General features: G+C 35.8%; 1 long non-coding RNA gene across 1 annotated transcript in view; it reads left to right on the top strand.

Moving 5' to 3' along the window:
* The window catches only part of LOC120223204, a 55,696-nt gene extending 42,139 nt beyond the window's left edge, over positions 1–13,557 (top strand). The window contains exon 3 of the long non-coding RNA XR_005526229.1: positions 13,430–13,557. This is a non-coding gene — a long non-coding RNA (uncharacterized LOC120223204). The remainder of the gene's footprint in view (positions 1–13,429) is intronic.
* The last annotated feature ends 8,573 nt before the right edge of the window (positions 13,558–22,130 follow it).

The following is a 22,130-nucleotide window of genomic DNA, read 5'->3' as shown; positions in this document are numbered from 1 at the left end:
TTCTCCACACTTCAGTTTCTCATCTATAAAATGAGAATAAGAACATTCAGAATATATTTTAAATTATATACTTAATATATTAATTACATAACTGTGTAAAATTAACATATCAATTTGCATATGTTGATAAACAAAAATAATTTAAAATAATATATCAATAATAATATTATGGAGTTCTTCTGACAAATAAGTGTTACTGCTTATCAAGTATTTAGACCTTTGCCAAGCACTAAATAAGTTATGCATTATTATTGTTACCAAAACTCTTACATTTTTGTTGTATGCTCATGCTAACCTCAAACTCCCAATTCATATGTGGATAGCCAGTTTAAAAAATTCAGTTTTACTACTTCTACTTCCTGCTCTTTCTGGAATGTATTGCTCCTTTCCAGCATATGAAATAATTCTGGAACTAATCTCTTCATTAAACAGGCATTTATTAAACACTTTCTGCACGTAAAAGAACTTGAACCCTGATCTAAGGAAACTAGCCATCTAGATGGGAAATTCTTTGGCAAATAAATGCAAAATATATTTTAAATATCATAGTGGTGGGAATCTACAGTTCTCTGGAAGCTGCAGAGGGAAATGATTAACTCTGGGTTAGAAGATGAGGAAGGCTTTACCAAAGACAAGTTAGGAAGCAGAAGGGGGAGGGAGGGGCACTCTCAGACAAATGTCTGTAAATATTTAGAATTTATGTCTGTGAATTTACGAGAAATCTCGGTGAGATTTCAGTAAAGTGTCAATATTATTTGTGTTTGTGGAAAACTCTTATCTTCTAAATTTGCAAAACTAACTTAATTCTGCTTTTAACTTTTAAATAGATATTATTGAAAGGATGTCATGCTAGTGTTGAAATCTGTACAGATCTGTAGGAACATCTTGTAGATGAGAAGTATCACTGTCTTTCTGCTTCTACCCTGTATTTCCCGGCACCTCGGCAAGTGGCGTTAGGTTGATGAGGGAGAAGGAAGCCAAGGAATTATTTTAAAGTCATCGAATGAGTTAGTAAAAAGATCTAGGCTTATACTCACTGACTCTGGGTTTATTGCTGTTCTAAAGGAGCTCCTCAAGGCTTCCTAAGTTGCTGAATGTAGCGAAAGATGATCATGAGTGGTGGAGAGTTTAAAGCAATGTCTAGTTAACTTGAGAGTGAGGCACGATGGAGCATTTCTAGATAAGTAAAATGTCTCTTCTTCTCTTTGAATTTAAAAATGTATATTTTTCTGTTTTTATAGAGGAGCTGTAAGTAAAGATACGTGCCAGTTTGTTCTCTATGAAATGCAAGAAAATATGTTTCTTTCCCAAATGTTTTGAAAAGACCAAATGTGGAGAATTCCTGGTGGGATGCTTGACACTCTGTAGGTGTTGATATGCTGTGAACTGTGTCATGGATTTCACTACATGTCATAGTAGAAAGGATCATCAGCTGAGAACCACAACATGGGTTTGATCTCCATGTGTTCTTAGACAAATTAAGCTACCTCTTTGATCTTCCATTTCTTTATAAAATAGGGATAAGAATATCTTCACAGGGTTATTATAAAGAGAGAATAAACAATTACTTGAAGGTGCTCTATGATCATTAAGGCCTAAATTAAATGTAAAAGCTTTAAATGTGGAGAGTAACTGTACAAAATGGATTGAAAGTGTGTCTGACAAGTGGCTTTGGCTTTGATAGAATCCCGTTGAATCTTGACTTTAGGGTTATTTGGAAGGCTGATTCTCTTATCTAAAAATGGAAAGTTGTGAGGATCAAATAAAAAAGTATGTGAAAGCGTTGTGTGTCCACTGTTGAGTGTAGAGTAGGTGTCCCTTAAATAGTTCTTTTCTTCACTTTTTCTCCCTTCCTTCGTCCTCTCCCTTTTCTCTACGTTTCCCTCCCTTCTTTCCTTCTCCATCCCGCCCTTCTTTCCCTCCTTTTCTTCCATCCTTCCTCCTCTTCTTCCATTCCTTTCTTTCCACTACCTCTTCACAAATTCATAGCCATGTGTTATAGCCAATCTCTTACTAATATTAGTCTCTTATTTAATATTTGTCTACCCTTTTTTTACTCTACACCTCTAAAAAGAGTCGTTTTATTTCTCAAACACTGTTTAACCATTCCCAGACTGCATCCTGTTAGCCTCAGAAATACTCTCACCATTTATCATGACTTCTATTCACCCTACAGGCTTCAGACAAGCTCGGCTTCCCTGTGTCACCCAGTCCTTACCTGCCACAACCAAGGCTAGTCAGCATAGCTGGACAGGGTCACAAAACTCTGATGTGCCCTTTATGTTTTTCATACTTTGTAACATTACTGAAGCTTCATAGCTACTTAGTAATTTTTGTAAACTCCTTACTATAAGAGTGATAGTGACTGTTCCAGTTCTCTTACAACTTCTTATTTATTCCATTTGCATGGCATTTAGCATATTCTACCTTATGGTGTATGTGTGTGCATGTGCGCACGGATGTGTATGATTCTTGACTGTACATTTTAGGGGTCAATTCTTAAGTTTTAATAGATTTTTGTATCTCTTATCATATCTAGTGAATTTATATTCATTTATTTAACAAATATTTATTGAATTAATAATGTGTTTGACATGTTCTGAGCATGGGGAATTATTTCAGCAGTATCCCAAATGACCATGCTTCCTGCTTTTATGGTACTCATATTCTATCAAGGGACAGACCAAAAAAATGTTAACAGATAAATAACCAAGATAATAGAAGCCAGGTTAGTTATTCCTCTTAAGATTGTGGATTTTCCTTTGAGAAATGATTAAAATCACATCATTCTTGTCTACCTTTGGAGCCGCGTAGGGGTGATATGGATATCTTTGGTAATGCCCTACAAGATTATTACCATCATTGACAATAACAGTGAAAAGAATCCTTGATTAGATGGCAAGGGACCTCAGTTCCAGGCACGACCTAGTCATGAGTTCTCTCTCAGCCTCGGTGTCCTCACCTGTGAAATGAGGAAGTCAGCCTGGTTAATTATAAAGATCCTTCCCAGCATAGCACTGTGTGTCTCTAAGGCCTATGATGTTGCTATTCATACGTAGAGGCCCCAATTGATCTGTCAAAGTATGCAGAATATCTTTGAAAAGACACTATAAATGTCTCTGGGAAGTTTCATTTTAATAACTATTAGGACAACAGGAATACTGTGTCTTTTATTAACTCTGTCTGTTCCCTGGTGCTGATAGTATCTTCTGAATATAAATTGCACAATATAATATAATAAAGCATAGTTTAGAATTGTTTTCATAATAGTGCATGCCATAGTCCTTGGCCATAAAATAAGAACTGAAAGTACATCTTGTTCTGTAAACTCATAATTTTCAGCTGTCTAAAAACCGGGTGTAAAAAGGAAATTAATAAGGGAAAAAGATTTCACAGCATGCACACACAGTTATAAAAAAGATTATGTTCTTGATAGAAAAAAATACCCAGAACCTTCATTCTTCTGGTATTTGATAACCTAGAAAAATATTTGTATATTTTAATCTTTGTTGTTGCTAATAATTATCACTGGTACATTTATTTATTCTTTAATTCTCTCAAAAAGCATTTGTGTATGAGTCACTATATACTCAACTCTACTTCCATATCAGCTTATGTATATTAAAAAACCTTTTACTTATTATTAGATGTATTATTTATTGTATTATTATTTAATGTATTAAATGTATTACTTAGTGTATTAAAACTATAATATTAAAAATGTATAAAATATGTATATTAAAAGAAAAGCTCCAGAAGCTTGGACAACATGGGATTTTACATTCAGGATAAGTGAACATCTAGTTGAAGTTGAATATGTTTCATTTGAGTTTTGCCAACCTGTGGGATTAGTTTAAAAATAATTTGGAGCACTGGTCAGTTATCTTTGAGCTATCGTTAATTAACATGCTCATATGACAAATGAAAGGTCCAAATTAGATGCAAACTGCTCATGGCAGTGGAATTCTGTCAATCAACTGTCTGGTCGTTGAGACAGGAATTACTGGTTTGATTTCTGTGGCTCTGGATGATATAATAATAAGATCAATAATACAGTCCTAACATTTGCCATGGGCTTTGTTCTTTCAGTTCATAACCATCGTTTCACCGTATTCTTGGAGCAAAATGGGAGAAATATGGCAAAGTAATTGCCTTCAAAATGCTTATGTGGAAGACTCACAGTTGCAATGGGTGTGATACAAGCTAAGAAGGGGTGGGGCGGAATAACACGCTCATGTAACCAGTCTCACCTTAGAAAGATTTAGTGGACAAATTTATGCATTGTGTGTTTTGACTCCCTAAAATCTTTTAAGTAGGTATGATGATCTGTGTTGTACAGATAAAGAAATTAAGCCAGAAACTACATCAAGTTCACACAGGTAGAAATGATGACACCTGGAGTATTAACCCCTGGTTCCAAAGCCTTTGTCTGTTGCAGAAGAGATTGCCATCCCTATATCATTCCCAGGAGCTTGTTTGCTGATGGGGGAAATGATTAAGAGAATATCAGTCGATTAATTAAAAAAGCAGAAACAATGACAATGTATATGTGTATACATACCAACATACACACACATCCCTGCATATACACAAAATACATATATAAACACACATGGGTTCATACATACACATACATATTCTGCTGTTTTAGAGTCAGTGGAATAAGCAGCATGGTATAAGATGTAAATGGGCTTTTGGATCCAGATGGCAGAGTTTAGATTCCACTTCCCAATGCATGCATAGCGAAACTGGTCCCTACATCCTTTTAGAACTTCACTTTCCACATTTGTAAAATGACATTAATAATTACACTATTCCTGTATGTTGAATACTGCACACTCAATAATGTACTTGGAAGCTACTGTAAACATTAAAGGTTCTACCAGTATCAGCAATTCATTTTAAAGATGGTGATTTATATGAAATTATCAGATGCTGATATTAATCTACAACCCTCTATGCTCAGAGTCCAATCTATGTAAATTTGATTTTTTTTCTTTCTAAGATTTTATTTAAATTCAAGTGAATTAATGTATAGTATAGTACTGGTTTCGGGGTAGAATTTAGTGATTCATCACGTACATATAACACCCAGTGCTCATCACAAGTACTCTCCTTAATGCCCATCATCCATTTAGTCCATCCCCTTACTCACCTCTCCTCCAACAATCCCCAATTTATTTTTTATAGTTAAGAGCCTCTTATGGTTTGCCTCCTTCTGTGTTTTTATCTTATTTTATTTTTTCTCCCCTTCCCCTTGTTCATCTACTTTATTTCTTTTTCTTTTTCTTTTCTTTCTTTCTTTCTTTCTTTCTTTCTTTCTTTCTTTCTTTCTTTCTTTCTTTCTTTCTTTCAGAGAGAGAGATAGAGACAGTGTGATCAGGGGAGGGTCAGAGAGAGAGGGAGATACAGAATCTGAAGACAGGCTCCAGTCTCTGAGCTAGCTGTCAGCACAGAGCCCGATGCGGGGCTCGAACCCAACCGTGAGATCATGACCTGAGCCAAAGTCTGACGCTTAACCGACTGAGCCACCCAGGCGCCCCTCATCTGCTTTATTTCTTAAATTACACATATGATCCACCACTTAAACTTCTGATATAACTGTGCAAATTTCTTCACCTCTGCAGAAATGGTAGTAACAGTACTTCCTAATTCATAATCTTGTTACTGGGTTCTGGTAGAGGGTAGAGCCTGACCATGGGATATAATGTGACTGAGTTGTTCAAACTGCAGTTTTGACTAGTGTTATCTGAACTGCTGAAGCATAAATTTGACAGGATCAGCAACATTCGCTTATAACATGGTAATGGATATTGGATATTGGGCCTGAGGAGGTCCAGAGGCATAAAGAAATTGCATAAGAAGGTTGTTCAGATTCATATTATTGGCTCTATTGCTTTGATGCCTCTAAATTACACATATGAATGAAATCATATGGTATTTGTTTTTTTCTGATTGACTTATTTCATTTAGCATAATTCACTCGAGTTCTCTCCACAGCATTGTTAATGGAAAGATTTTGTTCTTTTTGATGTCTGAGTCATATTATATTGTATGTATCTACCACATCTTTATCCATTCATCAGTCAGTGGACATTTGGGCACTTTTCACAATTTGACCATTGTTGATAGTGCTGTTATTAACATTGGGGTGCACGTGCCCCTTAATATCAGTATTTTTGTATCCTTTGGATAAATACCTAGTAGTGCAATTTCTGGGTCATAGGCTAGTTCTATTTTTAACTTTTTGAGGAACCTCCATACTGCTTTCCACAGTGGCTGCACCAGTTTGCATTCCCACCAGCAGTGTAAGAGTGTTCCCCTTTTTCTACATCCTCACCAGCATCTGTTGTTTCCTGAGTTGTTAATTTTAGCTATTTCAATAGGTATGAGGTGGTATCTCAGTGTAGTTTTGATTTGTATTTCCCTGATGATGAGTGACGTTGAGCAGTTTTTCATGTGTCTATTAGCCATTTGTATATCTTCTTTGGAGAAGTGTCGCTTCATGTCTTCTGCCCATTTCTTCACTGGATTATTTGTTTTTTGAGTTTGATAAGTTCTTTTTAGATTCTGGATACAACCTCTTTATCCAGTATGTCATTTGTAAATATCTTCTGCCAATCTAGGTAAATCTGAAGCAGCAATGGACATAATAAAGAATTAAGTGAATAATTATATTGTCTTGTCATAGTATTTTGGAGATTCATTTTTGTCCTAATACATGGAAACATCTGGATAAATAATACATTTTATGGTAAAGAGACGCTCTATGCTTCTAGACTCAGTGGGCATTTCTCGGGCCTCATCGAGAGTTTTGACACAGTGATCACTCTGTCTTGAAAATATATTTGCTGAATTTTCTTACCTTTATAGATACTTCTCAAATCTCTTTTAGTGATTCCTCATCATCTCCCTGTCCTCTAAAGGCTGTGCCTCAGGGGTCAGGCCATGGACCTCTTCCTTCCCAATCTGCATTTACCCCTTTGGTGGTCTCATCTACTCTGATGACTTCTAATGCCATTTAGCCATTGAACATCGATTTCCTTAGCATGGACATTACTCCTCAGCTCCATACTCATATATCTAACAGCCTATTTGAACATCTCTGTCTTGATGGCAAAAAAGCATCTCAAATTTAACATGACCAAACTAAACGCGTGATAGGACAACTGCTTATTCTTATACTTGTCCTTCAGTTTTCCCTCACTTAAATTAACAGAATATCATTTCTTATAGTTGCTCAGGCCAATAACCTTCCTATAATCCTTGTCCTATTTCTTTCCCTCAAATACCACATGTGGTCTAGTCATTTGACTCTACTTTCATAATTTGACCAATTTTCAGTTCCAAGGCTGCCATCAAAACTATCCTCTCTTGCTTCTGGATTACATGAGAACCTACCTGCTGTTCTTGCTTCTACTCTGTGGTCTATTCTCAACACAGCCGCTAACGCCTTCTTTCAAAATGTTGTCCAAGCATATCACTTCTTTGCTTGAAACTTTCCAATTGATTTCCCATTCCACTTAGAATAAAAGTCAAAGTCTTAGTAATGACCTACATGATTTTTCATTATTTACAGCACTCCTGGCCCCATCTTTCTGACCTCCTATTCTTTGATCTCATTTGACTCTAGCCCCACATAACCCCCTGGCTGATCCTCAGAGTCCCAGGCACACTCCTTTGGGCCACTTGCAGTCTCTGTTTTCTCTGCCAAAGAGGGATTTCCCCCCAGACATTTGAATATCTAGAACCCTTATGTTTTGTTCATGTGGTTCCCAAAAATATGCCTTCTCTATGAAACAATCTTTGATTATTCTTCCTGAAGTTACACTACACCTGATTCATAGTCCTCTTTTCTGCTCTGTCTTCTCCTTGGCAGTTATTACCATCTAACAGCTTTTCCTCATGTATTATGTGTCTTATTTCCTTCCCTGCATTCATAGAACTAAGTTCCAAGAATATTTTTGTCTGCTTTCTTTACCACATTATCCTTAGGATTTATAACACTGTCTGGCATATTATAGGTGCTTAATAAATATTTATTGAATTTATGAATTTATGAATTTTGTTATACACACATGTTAATAACATATGTGTGGCATGTTTATATGTAGGTACGAATGATGTGTTGATACATGAGAACAAATCATACAAATGTGCCCTAGACTTGAATTATGTATATAAATACCTCAAAAATCTATATTTTATTTGTCTAGGCACTGTCTGAGGGTAATTTGAATCCAAAAATAGGGTACATTTTGGGCTAATGTAGTCATTCCTTAAATCAAGGACTATGGACATGTTAGAGAGAAATTAGGATAATCTGAAGGCAAAATTAGTTGGGTATATTTGCAAGTATCATAGAAATATCATAGGTTTGGGGCTTCTGGGTCGCTCAGTCAGTTAATTGTCTGGCTCTTGATTTCTGCCCAGGTCATGATCTCACAGTTCCTGGGATTCAAGTTCCACATCAGGCTCTGCACTGACAGTGCAGATACTGCTTTGCTTGGGATTCTCTCTCTCTCACTCTCTCTAACTCTCTCTCTCTCTTTCTCCCCTTCCCCTGCTCTCATGTGCTCTCTCTCTCTTTCTCTCTGTCTCATGAATAAATATTTAAAAAAAAAGAAATATCACAGACTTCATTGGTTTTAAAAATTTTTCATAAGACCGCTCTACTCAATTGGTGGGCAAAACAAAACACTGCAAAATTTTATTGCTGCTACAATGTGAAGCAGAATTTCAACATAGATTATTCAGTTGTAGCTTCAAGGGCAATTTGATCGGTAGACAAGAAATATAGCTGTTATGGCAAAAGCATGGCACATTCTTTGTGTAGCAATTAAGGTATGTATTTTTAAGTTGAAGTTAATAAAACAAATAAAGTGGTGTTTTCACCAAGAAGTCAGTATTATCACAACCAATACTGTCTTCAAAAAAAGAAAAGAGAAAATATTAAGTTGATTTAGAAGAATCTTCAAGACAAATGAACAATAAGAAACTCACCAAAGTGGAAAAACACTTAAGAGCTCTTTTAACACATATATTGGTAGGACTTATTATTTGCTATCTAATTCTACAGTAACATCCTATTTCCACTGAATGTTTGTCTTGCCTTATTCTTCAATATATCATAAACTTATAGAGAATAAAAACCATAAGGGCAGGGAATTGGCTACTTTCTCATTGCCACTAGTGCCCATTCCAGTCCCCTAGTATATTAAAGTAACAAGTAAGAAGCAAAGAACAAGCCAGAGCTAGGATAAAATTCCAGCATGATCTTTCCTACATTATGTAGCTGACTGAGGATTTTCTAAAAAATCTCTAGTTGATATAATGGCCACCCTGTAACCCTAGGATAACCAGATTTAGGGTATGCTTTTGGACTAATGTATTTATTCAGTAAATATTTTCTGAAATTCAAGTTTGTTCCTGACATTATTTTAGGTAGTGGAGATATTAAGGTAAACAAACAGACATGAAATGTATATTATAGAGAGATGGGTAGTCGATTATCAAGTATGTAGCACTGCATAATATCAGGTGGATATTATTATAAGGTTAAGGGAAAACTATAAAATAAGAACAAAACAAAAAGGAGGTTGCTATTTTTTCACTTTTTATGATATAGAAAGAAATGGTTTTTCCTAAGAAGAGACAGGGAGAATGGCATGGTGGAATTGTCCTTGAGATTATCTGGAAAAGTATCTTCTAAGTTTCTGGAGAGAACACCAAGTTTCTGGGAGTGGTGGAACAGGAAAATCATGTTTGGTGTGAAGAACACAAGGAAGCTGATGTGTATCCATCCCTGATGTGATATTAGGGAAGGTTTTCTGGCCATGGTGAGGCCTTTGCACTAAGTTCCAAATGACACAGGGAGCCGTGGGGTGAAAGACTACAGTTAGCAAAAGACTGTCTTTTCAAGATTCATGATGTGAAAGAGAATTATGGCCATTACTGTGGCAATGCATTCTAAAGGATGCAAAATGGAATTGAGAAACCAAGTAGGAGGTGAGATTCCAGTGGTGCAGGGGAGACATGATGGTGGCTTATACTAAGCACAGTGGAGAACTGGGGGTATTTCTAATACAACATGAAGACAGAGTCTATGTGATTTGATGGCAGAATGTGTAATATGAAATGGGATGTGAGAAAAAGAGGGCATCTAGAATGCCACCTGTTCGTGACATTTGCTGAAGGAGAAGACACATGGGGACGATGAAAGTTTAGGGGATGTTGAAATCCAGAGTTCATTTAGGACATGTTAATTTTGTTGTTAGCTCTCCAAGGAGTAATGTTGAACTGGCAGATGGAGAGATGAAAGTGAAGTTCAGAGAAGGAGTAGACTGTTGAGGAGGAAGTTACAAGCCACTGGGGAAGAGAGGACTGCTAGACACACCTACTAAGCACAGATCCATCAAGAAAGTATAGTTCAAGCAAGGGCAGATCTGTCAAGCATGATGGATTTTAGATGGGACAAAACTTAATCCCCTTAGAGGCGTATTGCACAGAATTGAACAAAGCAACGAGCTGTTTCTGGGTCTTTCAGTATCTCTCAAGGCCAGAGGTTCTTTTCTCAGGAACCTTGATTTTTGCTGACAGCACAACAGAGTTGGAACAAGAGGGATTTTACACAGCACCATGCACACGGGGGGAATGCAGTTTTCATGACTGAATCAGTGAAATAATAAGAAGGTCTTTCCCCTCTCAGAACTGAGATTCAACATTCCCAATGTTTACCGAGTATTTGAAAACTTTAAGTCAAATAAGAGGGCCTGCAACTACAACATAAATGGTTTCTGGAGAGTGAAGGCGAGTCCAACTTTGGTGAATGAGGGTGTCACCTCTTTTGATGTTAATAGCTTATGTCAAATCTTATAGCATACCAACTAATTTCCTTTATTAATAAAAAATATTGTCCTAAAAATAGCTTCCTTTGATGCCTCATTGGTCCTTTTCTTCAACTTGTAAAATGTTTTAATGGTTTATATCGACATGGATTTCCTAGGTCTTATCCTGAATTTTTGCAATGAAAATCTGCAGTGTATGAAATGTCCTTCCTTCCCTTCTCAGACCCCTGATTATTTTGACCAAGTGCCTGCTGGCTTAGTGCATTGTCAATGTCAGTTGGACTTTGCTGTCATGACCAGATTATAGCTATGAGTTTTGGTCATTATTATAAAGGGTCTCACTTATGATAAGAAATGTTGGAAAAGTAAGAAGTTGCAAATGCAGATATGATAAATTGAAGTGCCACAGGTTGCCTTGATGTTACATGTAAATGTTATTTATTGTTATTCACTCCACATCTTAAGCTTATGTGATATATTCTTAGAATAACTAGTGAGCAGGCCTTAATTAGGCTGTGGATATGCAATGGTAACAGACACTAAGTCTACCAGTAAGCTTCCAGAAAGATAATAAATAAGCAAACAAACAAATATTCATGTACAATTTTATATATTTATAATTATTATAAATTATTATTATATATTGTATATATAATTACAGCTTATAAGGTCAACAAACATAGTACAAGAAAGATGGGACTTGCTTAAATTGAGTGACCAGGAATAGTGCTTCAGAGGAAGTGACAATTAAACTGAAATTTGAAGGATAAAAAAAGGTCAACCGTGTGAACACTGGGACATGTGGGAGAGTGATCTAATAATTGGAAAAGGGAACAGTGTGTAAACATTCTGTGGCAGGTGCATTAGGGAAAGATGAAGACATGTGGTGGAGAACGGAGAGACAAAGAAGTTAAGGGAAAACAAGTAACCAGGTGAGATTGGAAGGCAAGCAAGATCTTTAGAACTTGGTGAGTTTATTAGTGTTTCATTTTGGAAGCAGAACAAATAGCAAGAGTTGGCCTTGCATGTATGGGTGTTAGCCTCTTCAGATCAGTTTATTTTCACCTTTTAAAGTTCAATACCAATTGATCTGCTATGTAAGGCTTATTCCTTATGGCCTTTATGATTGAATTTATCTTGGAGATTATTAATCCTGATTTCTGCAGAACTACCATGTTATTAAAAAAATAAAATCTTGAATTGTAGTAAGTACATAATATAAGAGTTAGAGTCAAAGTAGTATGGATTCAAGTATTTGTAAGCAGTTACTGTGCGATCTTTGGCAATTAATCTCTCTGAGTCTCTGTTTCATTAGCAATAAAATGGGGATAATATTTAGTTAATCAGGTGGTTGTAAGAATTGATTGAGATGATATATGTCAAGTGTTTGTCATAGAATAAGGTCTCAATAAATAGAAGACTATTAATTATTATAATCACTACTCTTAAACTTACTGCTACCAGATGAAATAATAAATTTTTGAAAATAGATATTCAATTGTAAAGGGTTAATCTAGCATCTTATTTGGGAAAAGCAAATGAGTGAGTTGAGTATGTTGAAATTACTTACGAATTTTCTACATAGGAGTTGGTCATTCTAATTGGACAGGGCAGATAGATCACCTCATATGTGACTAGTGCAGAAAATATACAAGGGAAGTAATCCAATTTGAGAAGCGCATCTCAATGACAGAGGTCTTCAAAAAATATAAGCAGAGTGGAAACTCCAGGATTTGCTACTTTAAAGAAGTTTTAAATTATATTTCAATATTATAAAATTTAGTGTTTTTTTAATGTACTCACTACTTGTTAAGCCAGATACAGACACAGATGAAAAAATTGTACTTGTCCCAGAGGAGACACTATATATAAACACAGAATTGCAATACAATAAGAAGCATGGAGTGTACCTTTTGTACCTCCAGACTACATTCCAGAAAATGTCAATGGTTTAGTATTCTAAAACTTGGCATATACCTCTATCTCATTCTTTGTTACATTACGGTATATCTGTACACACATGTACAGGAAATATACTCACTGTGTATGTATTATGGTGTCATGATGCCTGGTGATACTTGAGAAAGACCCTCTGGAAGTAGTATCTCTGACTTTATAACCTTTTTCTAATGCTTATTAGTCATATGATTTTGGACAAACTACTTAACCTCCCTGAGCTTTCATCTCTTCAAATATGAGGGGCGCGTGGGTGGCTTAGTCGGTTAAGCGTCCGACTTTCGCTTAGGTCATGATCTCGCGGTTCGCGGGTTCGAGCCCCGCGTCGGGCTCTGTGCTGACTGCCAGCTCGGAGCCTGGAGCCTATTTCAGAGTCTGTGTCTCCCTCTCTCTCTGACCCTCCCCTGCTCACGCTGTCTCTCTCTCTCCTAGAAATAAATAAAACATTAAAAAAAATTTTTTTTTCAAATATGAAGCAGGGATATTAGAATCTATCCCATAACCTTGAAAAGACGGCATAAGATAATGCTGGTGAAGAATTGGACCAGGGCCTGACACAGGGAGATTCAAGAAATATTAGCTGTTACTTCTATTGTTTTAAATCATTGTTTTATTTTTATTCTTAGCAGCAGCAGAAGTTTTATGAAATCAAGAAAGATGAGCTTTCCAGGGGCTGTTATCATCCTGTTTTAGAGGACACGTACTGAGATCCCCCCAAACCTTCACTCCATCAAGAATAGAAACATTTCTGTGGCCCTTGGTAAGTGCCCAGCAGTGATCTAACTGCTATACAAGTATTAAATCATTTATCAGACTAAGAATGAGATAGCAACTATTATTAGTATACTGTGTCACATTATACTAAAAGGGAAGCTTCTGTACTAACTATTGAATGAGAGGAAAGGCAATTTCCAGAAAACCATTGCTGACGGGATAATCCCATAGTGTTCTTACCACCCTCCCTGCTTCCTGCCTCCCCTCCCTCCCTCTTTTATATTGAAAAAAATGCACTCAGGGGTGCCTGGGTAGTTCAGTAGGTTAAGCTTCCAACTGGGACTCACGTCATGATCCCTCAGTTTGTGCGTTCGAGCCCTCCTCAGGCTCTGTGCTGACAGCTCAGAGCCTGGACCCTCCTTTGGATTCTCTGTTTCCCTCTTTCTCTGTCCCTCCTCTACTCATGCTCTCTCTCTCTCTCTCTCTCTCTCTCTCTGTCTCTCAAAAATAAACATCAAAATAATTTTTAAGTGGGTTCAGATACTACAACTTTCCTACTTTCTTTCTAATAATATATCATAGACTTTTTTAGATGTTATTACCTATAGATCCATCTCATTATGCTTACAGTTTATAGATTTTTAATTTTTCAAGATGAAGAGAGTTCTGGACATAAATGGTAGGATGGTTGCACAGTAATATGAATGTACTTAATACCAAAGAATTGTACACTTCAAAATGGCTCAGTAGTGAATTTTGTTATGTGTATTCTACCATAGTAAAAAATGGGAGAAAAGTAAAGGTTATAGAATTTCAAGGCTGTACTAGATTTTGTTTAAACTCTCTCTACTGAAGGATATTTAGATTATTTCTAAACCTTCACCCTTATAAGCAATGCTGTAATGAATATCACAAAACTTTTCTTTGAACACTCATTTTCTGTAGTGTATGATAATAAAATGATAGGTACAATTTACTGAGAGCTTACTATGTACCAAGCACCATGCTAAGCATGTTACATGGGTAATCTCATTTGAACCCCATACTAATCCTGTATGGTTGATACTCTTTGTCCTCTCTCCAGATTATGCAGGTTGTTCCTTGCTCAGAGGTACCTGCTTGAGGTGGGAAGTTGGGGCTGACATCCAGCTTTAACTTTTCACCAAACCTTGGCACAAGATTGTTTTCCACAGAAAGAAGGAGGTTTTATTCTAAAATGCCCAAAGATGCCTTCTGGTTGTCAAACTTTGTGTCCCTAGCTTGTCTTTATCCTGAGGGAGCAAGCTTTTCTAATCCTGGAGCATTTTATGGGCCAGCTACAGTCCTGTAGTTTTCTCTAACTTGTGTTGCAGAGCCAGGATTGAATTCCAGAAGTCTCCATGAGAAGTCTACACAAATACCTCCTGGAGGAATTAATTCCCAGGAGTGCAACTGCTAAGTCAAAGGGTAGACACATTGAAGATGTTGAGTTTCTTCCAAAAACACTTTTACCTATTTATCCTCCGCAAATAGTTTCTAAGAAATTTTGTTTCCTCACACCCTAGGAAATCTGGGATTTCACAATTCTTTTTAATACCTGTTAGGTTTATATTATCATAGTGCAAAACGTTACCAGACACAGCTACATTTTTCCCATTGTTATTTGATCCAATCCATGATAACTAATACTTTTTCATTATTTGACATTTTGTGCTAAAAGCAAAAGTAGATGTTTAAAAATCTTGGAAAATCGATGTTGTGTTGGCATTGATTTTGCTCCACCTGAGAAACTTGATTATGAGAATATAGTTCTTTTGAGCATACTTGATAAAGCGATTTGGTTATACAAAGACTTAGACTTGTTTAGGTGATAGTTTGAGGTTTGTGAGAGCAGATATAGATACTAAAATGTCTTACTGTATTTTAAAAGGCTGTTTGATCCATTGTTATGCCATTTCCCTTGGTATAAGCAAAATCTATTTTATTAGAATATTTGCCAGTCATAAGCTACAGCTATGGACAGTGTATGTGTTTTATATGAAGCGACTTCAAAGCCTGTGTCAATAGAATCATCAAGGCCTTCCAGTCCAGGCATACTTGTAAATTGCTAGTGTCCTTTTGTCTTTTAAAATCTTCTGATGTGGAGAATGGATAAAAGTTTGGAATCATTTTGTAAAGTCTCATTTAGGATTTCATTCATGCAAATGCACAATTTTTATTTTTTTCCTCAAATCCTTCCTTTATCATATTAGCCCAAACTTTCTCTCATTTTAATCTATTCCATGTTTTCCATTTTAATTCTGTTTACTATCTTTTGATGTCCAACAAACATGTAGCCTCAAATAAAAACCAAATGGATCTCACTCTCAGTCCCATGAAACAACTCTAGAGAGGTAGAAAAAGTAGAGGCCAGTTGTTCTTTCTTTCCCCTAGAGATCTACTATGAGTCCCTCAAAGGAAGAAGAATCACAGATCTCATCCTGACACAATCACAATTTAAACAGTAGCTAACACTATTTGCCAGGTGCAATGCCAAATATTTTCCATATATTGATCTCCTTTATCTTAAGCACCTAGTTTTCAGATAAGAAAATTGAAGCATAGATATGCTAAAAAACTTACCTAAAGTCAAATAGATTTGGACCAAATAGCTTGGTCCACCTCTCTTAACCATTATATTATACTGCAGAGAGAAGGAAGTTTATTTTAGGTGAAACAGGGTCCACTTTTGACTATGTGTTCAGGAGACAAGTATAATTAAATGATATTAATGTTTGCTATACCTTCTCCCTGCCACTTCTATGCTCTCTTAAGACTCAGTTCTCTGTGTAGAGAGAGAGAGAGAGAGAGAAACGAAAGAGAGAAAAAGTTATCAACAGATTCTGCAACTGGGTCAGGTTATGGTTTGGTAGCAGAAATTCGTTTGCTAAAATAGGCTAGAATCAACAAATTTTAAATGAAAAGAGATGATTTTTAACTTGATAAGACAGTGGGAAGAGGAAAGAGAAAGAATACTGAAGAGTTCAATCAGATTATATCACATCCTAGTATAAGAGTGAAATGAGCACCTAAGACACACTGAAGGATGGCTAATTCCTTTTAGGAAAGCTTTCCAACAATTTCTCCATCACTTTATGGAGCCTTTCTAGTTATGCCCTAATAGCAACACCAATAGTATTAGTATTAATAATAATAATAGTGACAGTGCTAGCTGAGCAGCCAGTAAAGCACTAGCAATTGTACAAGCATGGAATTTAGAGCCAGAAGATCCATCTCCAAAAACTGAATACTTTGTTTTGTATACTGCAAAAACTTCTACTCACAAGTTTTGTGACCTTAGAGAAGTGAGTCTCTTCCAGCCTTCATTTTTTCATAATGATATCTACTTTGTAGTATAGTTAGGAATAAGTGAAATGATTATTATAATCACCTAGAATATACTGACACATAGTAGGTCCATAATATCTGTAAGAAATGTTAGTTTCTTTTTCTTCTTTCTTTTCCCATCTTTTTCTCCCTCCTTACCTCCCCTCTCCTATCTTCTTTCCCTCCACTGTGGCCTTTAACTTCCTCAATTAGAATGGAAAAAGCCTGATGTCTGATAGTTTCTAAAAACATCATTCATTTTCCCATATTGACATGCTGCTACCCAAATCTTCTGTACCATTACTCCCAGCATCTAATGGAATTACTTAGTGCTTTTTATAAGGTTAGTATGATTTTTCTAGTGCTCTTGGGTCAGTATAGGCTTATTTAAGAATCCCCTTGTAACACATGTATTCATTTTGTCATTTCTTCAAAATATATGTCACCATGGAAACCAAAAATTTTAAATCCAGTAACAAAAGCAAAATGTAATAAATCCATTTAGGTTAAGACTTTTATGCTTATAACCCTTCTTTAGAGGGTCCTCTTAAAACATTGTCTTCATGTTGAGCATTAAGCATAAGGGCAGTTGCCTCTTTTGATTTGGATACGAATTAAAGTGAGTATTATGATTAGATATGTCCAGGACTCATAGATTGTGCTAACAAGTGAAAGTTTTATGTCAACTCTTATGTTGTGTTTTTTACAAAAAAATCAGGCCAATGACAGGATCCTGGGTGGCTCAATCATTTTACTGTTGCCTCTTGATTTTGGCTCAGGTCACGATCTCAGGATCATGCAGTCAAGCCCGTATTAGGTTCTGTGCTGCACATGGAGTTGCTGGGGGTTCTCTCTCTCCCTCTGTCTCTGCCCTTCCCCCACTCAAGTGTGCTCTCTCTCTCTCAAAATAAATACATAAACATAAAAAAATTAAGCAAATGGAACAGCAAATGGAACACAAATAAATGTGTCAACTCAATTGTTATTGCAATGACATCATTCCTGGCTACAAACATAGTCTGGTTAAGGTTGTATCCTGCCTTAGGCACAGAGATAGGGCTTGTTCAGTTAGACCCAGTGATGGCAAGTGACAGAAACTGACTATAGCTAACTCATGCAGAGGAGACAGAATGTCAGTTACCTGCATGACAAGAGAAATGGGAAGAGTAATGAGAACACTAGAAAATCAAGGTACTGTAAATATAAGACTCAGATTTTTGAGTCTAGACAACTAGAACTAGTCAGAGGAACTTCTTCAGCTAATGATTTTTCCTGCCCTTACATCATGCTTCTTCAGATTTAAAGTCTTAGGAGGGAGAATCTGATTTAACTTGCTTGATTTAGGGGATTGAGAGTGGGCACATTGAACAAGAGCCCCACTGTGTGAGTTTTTCCTGACAATGACTCCGTTATTTGGAAATATTTTTATGAAAAGAAGTTTATAGAGATTTTATAAAAATTTTTAAAGATAAAAAACCATTTAGACTTTGATTTAATGTAGAACAATGTATAATAAAATTTACCGAATAGTAAATGTTTTTAAGCAGTGTTTGGTCATGGTAAGAATACATTTTTATTTCATAATTCTAGCCTTGACACTAACCAGCTTTATGAATTTAGGACAATAACATTATTTTTGGATATCTAATTTTGTACCTACTTAAAATAAGGACATTGGGTAAAGATCTCTTTAAGGCCTAAACTATATAGCAGAGGAATGATCCCTGGACTCCCTGGACTCCCACTTGCTTTTGCAACCCTAACCCAAACTGACAAGGTGTGTTGTTTGTGACCATGCTTTCAAGCCTCAACCATAGTAAACTGGATTAATGTCTCCTGATTAACTCATCTTGTTCCAATAAAAAAAGAAGTTCCATAATTATTCTCGGCGTGCATCCAAAAATATGCCTCACTATCCAGTTCCAATTAATAATGTGTGACTTGTTAAAAACACATTTTGTTCATTTGAAGGTTTTAATAGCACCCAGTTTCAACTTAGTTCTCTTGGGAAAATATTTAGCATGCATTTAACTAGCTTGACACATACAACTAATTAATTTGTCTAAAGCAAACTATTATATGAATCATAAACAAGGAACTAAAAATTGAAATAGCGCCAGAATTAAAGCTTGAGGTACCTTATGCTTAATTAGCCTCAGGTTGGCTTTTTTTAAATTCCTATTTCTATTAAATAAAATACATAGATTAATGTTAATCATTTTCAGCTAGAAAACTGAAAACTCACATATGAAAGAGGGTGTTCTTTATGTAGTTTCAGAAATGGAAAGATATTGCAGAAATCTTATTTTTAAGGAATATGTCTAAATGGCATAGATCAAGTGATGGTGGTCAGGTTGACAAAATAACATGAGCTGCTATGCCTTTCTCCCCAGTACAAATCCAGAGAGACACAGAGACAGGAGGGAAATTATGGATTTAAATAGAATATTTGCATTACAGACTTATTAAATATTCAATGCTTTCCATTTCTTCTCAGAAGTATACATTTACTCTGCAAACACCTTGAGAAATAGAAGTTGATTATATTAGTATAAAGAAGAAACAGTTCCCTAAAGTGGAAGAGGACCAGATGCAATGAAAGGGAAAGAGGGTTTTTTTTCTTTGTGTTTTTTTTTTTGTTTTTTGTTTTTTGTTATAATATCCACTACTCTCTCCAGTCTTCTTGGGAAGACCATTGTCCAGTCAGTAATTATTGCAAGACAGAAAAAGAACAGTGTGACGGTGGGATGGTGTGATAGTATCATGTAGCTCTGGTGAAGCGCAGACGACAGGAAGTATAGGAAGACTGACTGACTATTGCCATTTGTTACTTCTTCTCACATCTTTTTCTGAATCTGAAGGTGAGAAAATTATATCCGAGTTAGATAATATTGGTGGAAGTGGAAGGAGTTTTCTTGTAGGAAGATTTATCTGATATAAAGGAGTTTGTAAAACAGAGGCTCTCTACCTTGAGGCACTTCCTTTCCCAAGTCCTAAACTTAGGGGAAGCTACTAAATAAGACCCGGAGGTGCTTTAGCTATCTCTCCCCATACTCGTCATTAACCCAATGCCTGATACAGCTAGAGGCAAATTGCCTACAGCAAAGTCTAACACTGACCTGAGGAAGACAGTGACTACAAAAGAAAGACAACATATTCAGCAGTTTTTAAGAGAAGAAGCCGAATCCCTTGACCAGATAGAGAATGAATTTAAAGAAGAAAAGAACAGAAATTATCTTCAAAGAGATAAAGATATTGGTATAGCAGGGGAAAGCAGTTATAAAGAACTAATTCAAAATACTGTGTGTGAATATTTAATAATTCTAACAAATAACTCAATGAATGGGTTTAATAGCACAAAGAAAACAACTAAAGAATGAATTAGGGAATTGAAAGGTCAGATTTAGAAACCTTTTTAATAAATCTTAGAAAGGGATCTGTAAGGGAAAGAGAGATGGAAAATGAAAATGCTAGGTAAAGACATATGGAGTCTAAAAGTATGAGCAGATATATAACAAGTTTTCACAAGAGAGAAAAAAATAAAGAATGAAATAATGAGAGGAAATAGTTGAAAAATATTTACCCTAATTTTTCAGATTAAAAGAAGGGAAAAAAATCATTCTAAAGTAGCACATAGAATGCCAAACAAAAAAGAACAAATAACAAAGTTAAACAAAACTCTTAAAAAACTAAACTGAATTTTAAGAATACCAATAAAGGAAGGGATAAAGGAGAGGCTCTAAGAGCTTATAAAACTAGATTTGGATTGGCATCAGACTTCTCAAAAACTTAAAAAAATTAAAATATAATGAAATAATATTTTCGAAGAAAAGGAACTTTAATATAGAATGTTATATTTGTCTAACTCTTCTCACATAAATGTGAGAATAAAATGAAATTATTCTCAGGCATCTAAGACCTCAGAAGTTTTACAACAGAAAGATTAATTGTAAAAGGATTCTCACAGGACGTATTTCACTAAAAAGAACAGCAAGGATTCTAGGAAGATGTTAAAGGATATATGAGAAATAAGGATGTGTAGATAATTTAATAGAATTTAATATATTCTTTAAAAAATGTACCCTAAAAAGCTATATAAATGACAATCCAGAAAATTGTGTGCCACAAACATGAGGTAGTAATAGGCATATTCCTCTGCACTTATCTTTTCCATGAAGAAGCTATAAATGATAATACATTTAGAAAATTGATGTAAGATTGTAAACATAAATGAGTCTTAAAATCCAAAAACGTTTTTTAAAAAGCATAAAAATATAATGTGTACCTTTCAAATGAACACAAAACAGGAAAGAAAAAAAGAGAAGTAGAGAATGTGATAAATATGTCACATGAAATAAAATGGCTGAAGACAGATATGAGATTACCTATTTAATCTCATAATTGCAGTTCCCAAAGGAAGATAGAAATTCAGGCAGAGATTTGTATGCAGGAAGTTTGTTGGGATGGGCTTTCAAGAACAGTAGTTGTAGCAGATGAATTGTATGAATGAGTTAGTTACAGAGAATGAATGAAACTTGAACAGAGGAAGAAGTTGAACTGTAATTCATTTTCAATAAAACCTTCAGCTGAATTCACAAGAGAGTGCTGAAGCTGGGATGGCTTTTCAGGTATGCCTAAAATTGAGACAATGATGTTGGGACTTAATGCCAACACACCGACCAGATGATATTGGATGTGGGCTAACAACGGCAAGGTGACATAATCTTGAATGAAGCAGCTCCCTTTGGCCAAAGTAATTCCTAGACAGGGACTCAACTGTTAGTAATAGACAAGCAACACTGACAGTGACTAAAACAATGAGTTTCTCAGTCCTGAAGAGGGGAAGGAGGAGTGCATCACTGTTTACTGTATTCCATGCCTTTAGTCACTCAACTCAACTTGCTTCATGAAATACCTTCACTTACCTAGAAACAGCTTCTTCACAATTCTTACTGGTCTCTTTTTCTGGGAAAACTCTAAGAGAAAGGCTAGTGGGACAAACTATCGCCCCCGCTGCTGTAGTTGTTTTCAGGAACACAAATGATACTCACCATTTTCCTATCCTACTATTCATTCTAGCCAATCTTCAAGTTCATCTAGCATTTCTGCTGGTCTTGGTGACACTAACATCTATATGAGATCTGAATCTCTAGTTTAGGACATATCTTCTACACTTTTGCATTTGTTGTCAAGAATGATGAAAGCAGTGCCAAAAATTGTCATTATAGATCTCGGGGTGTCAAATATATTCTCTTTGCCTCCTCTGTT

The sequence above is a fragment of the Hyaena hyaena genome, unplaced genomic scaffold (assembly GCF_003009895.1).
Source record: "Hyaena hyaena isolate Hyena2069 unplaced genomic scaffold, ASM300989v1 scaffold_966, whole genome shotgun sequence".
NCBI classification, from domain to species: Eukaryota; Metazoa; Chordata; class Mammalia; order Carnivora; family Hyaenidae; genus Hyaena; species Hyaena hyaena.
Note: the sequence above shows the minus strand (reverse complement) of the source record. Positions and strands in the feature narration are given on the sequence as shown.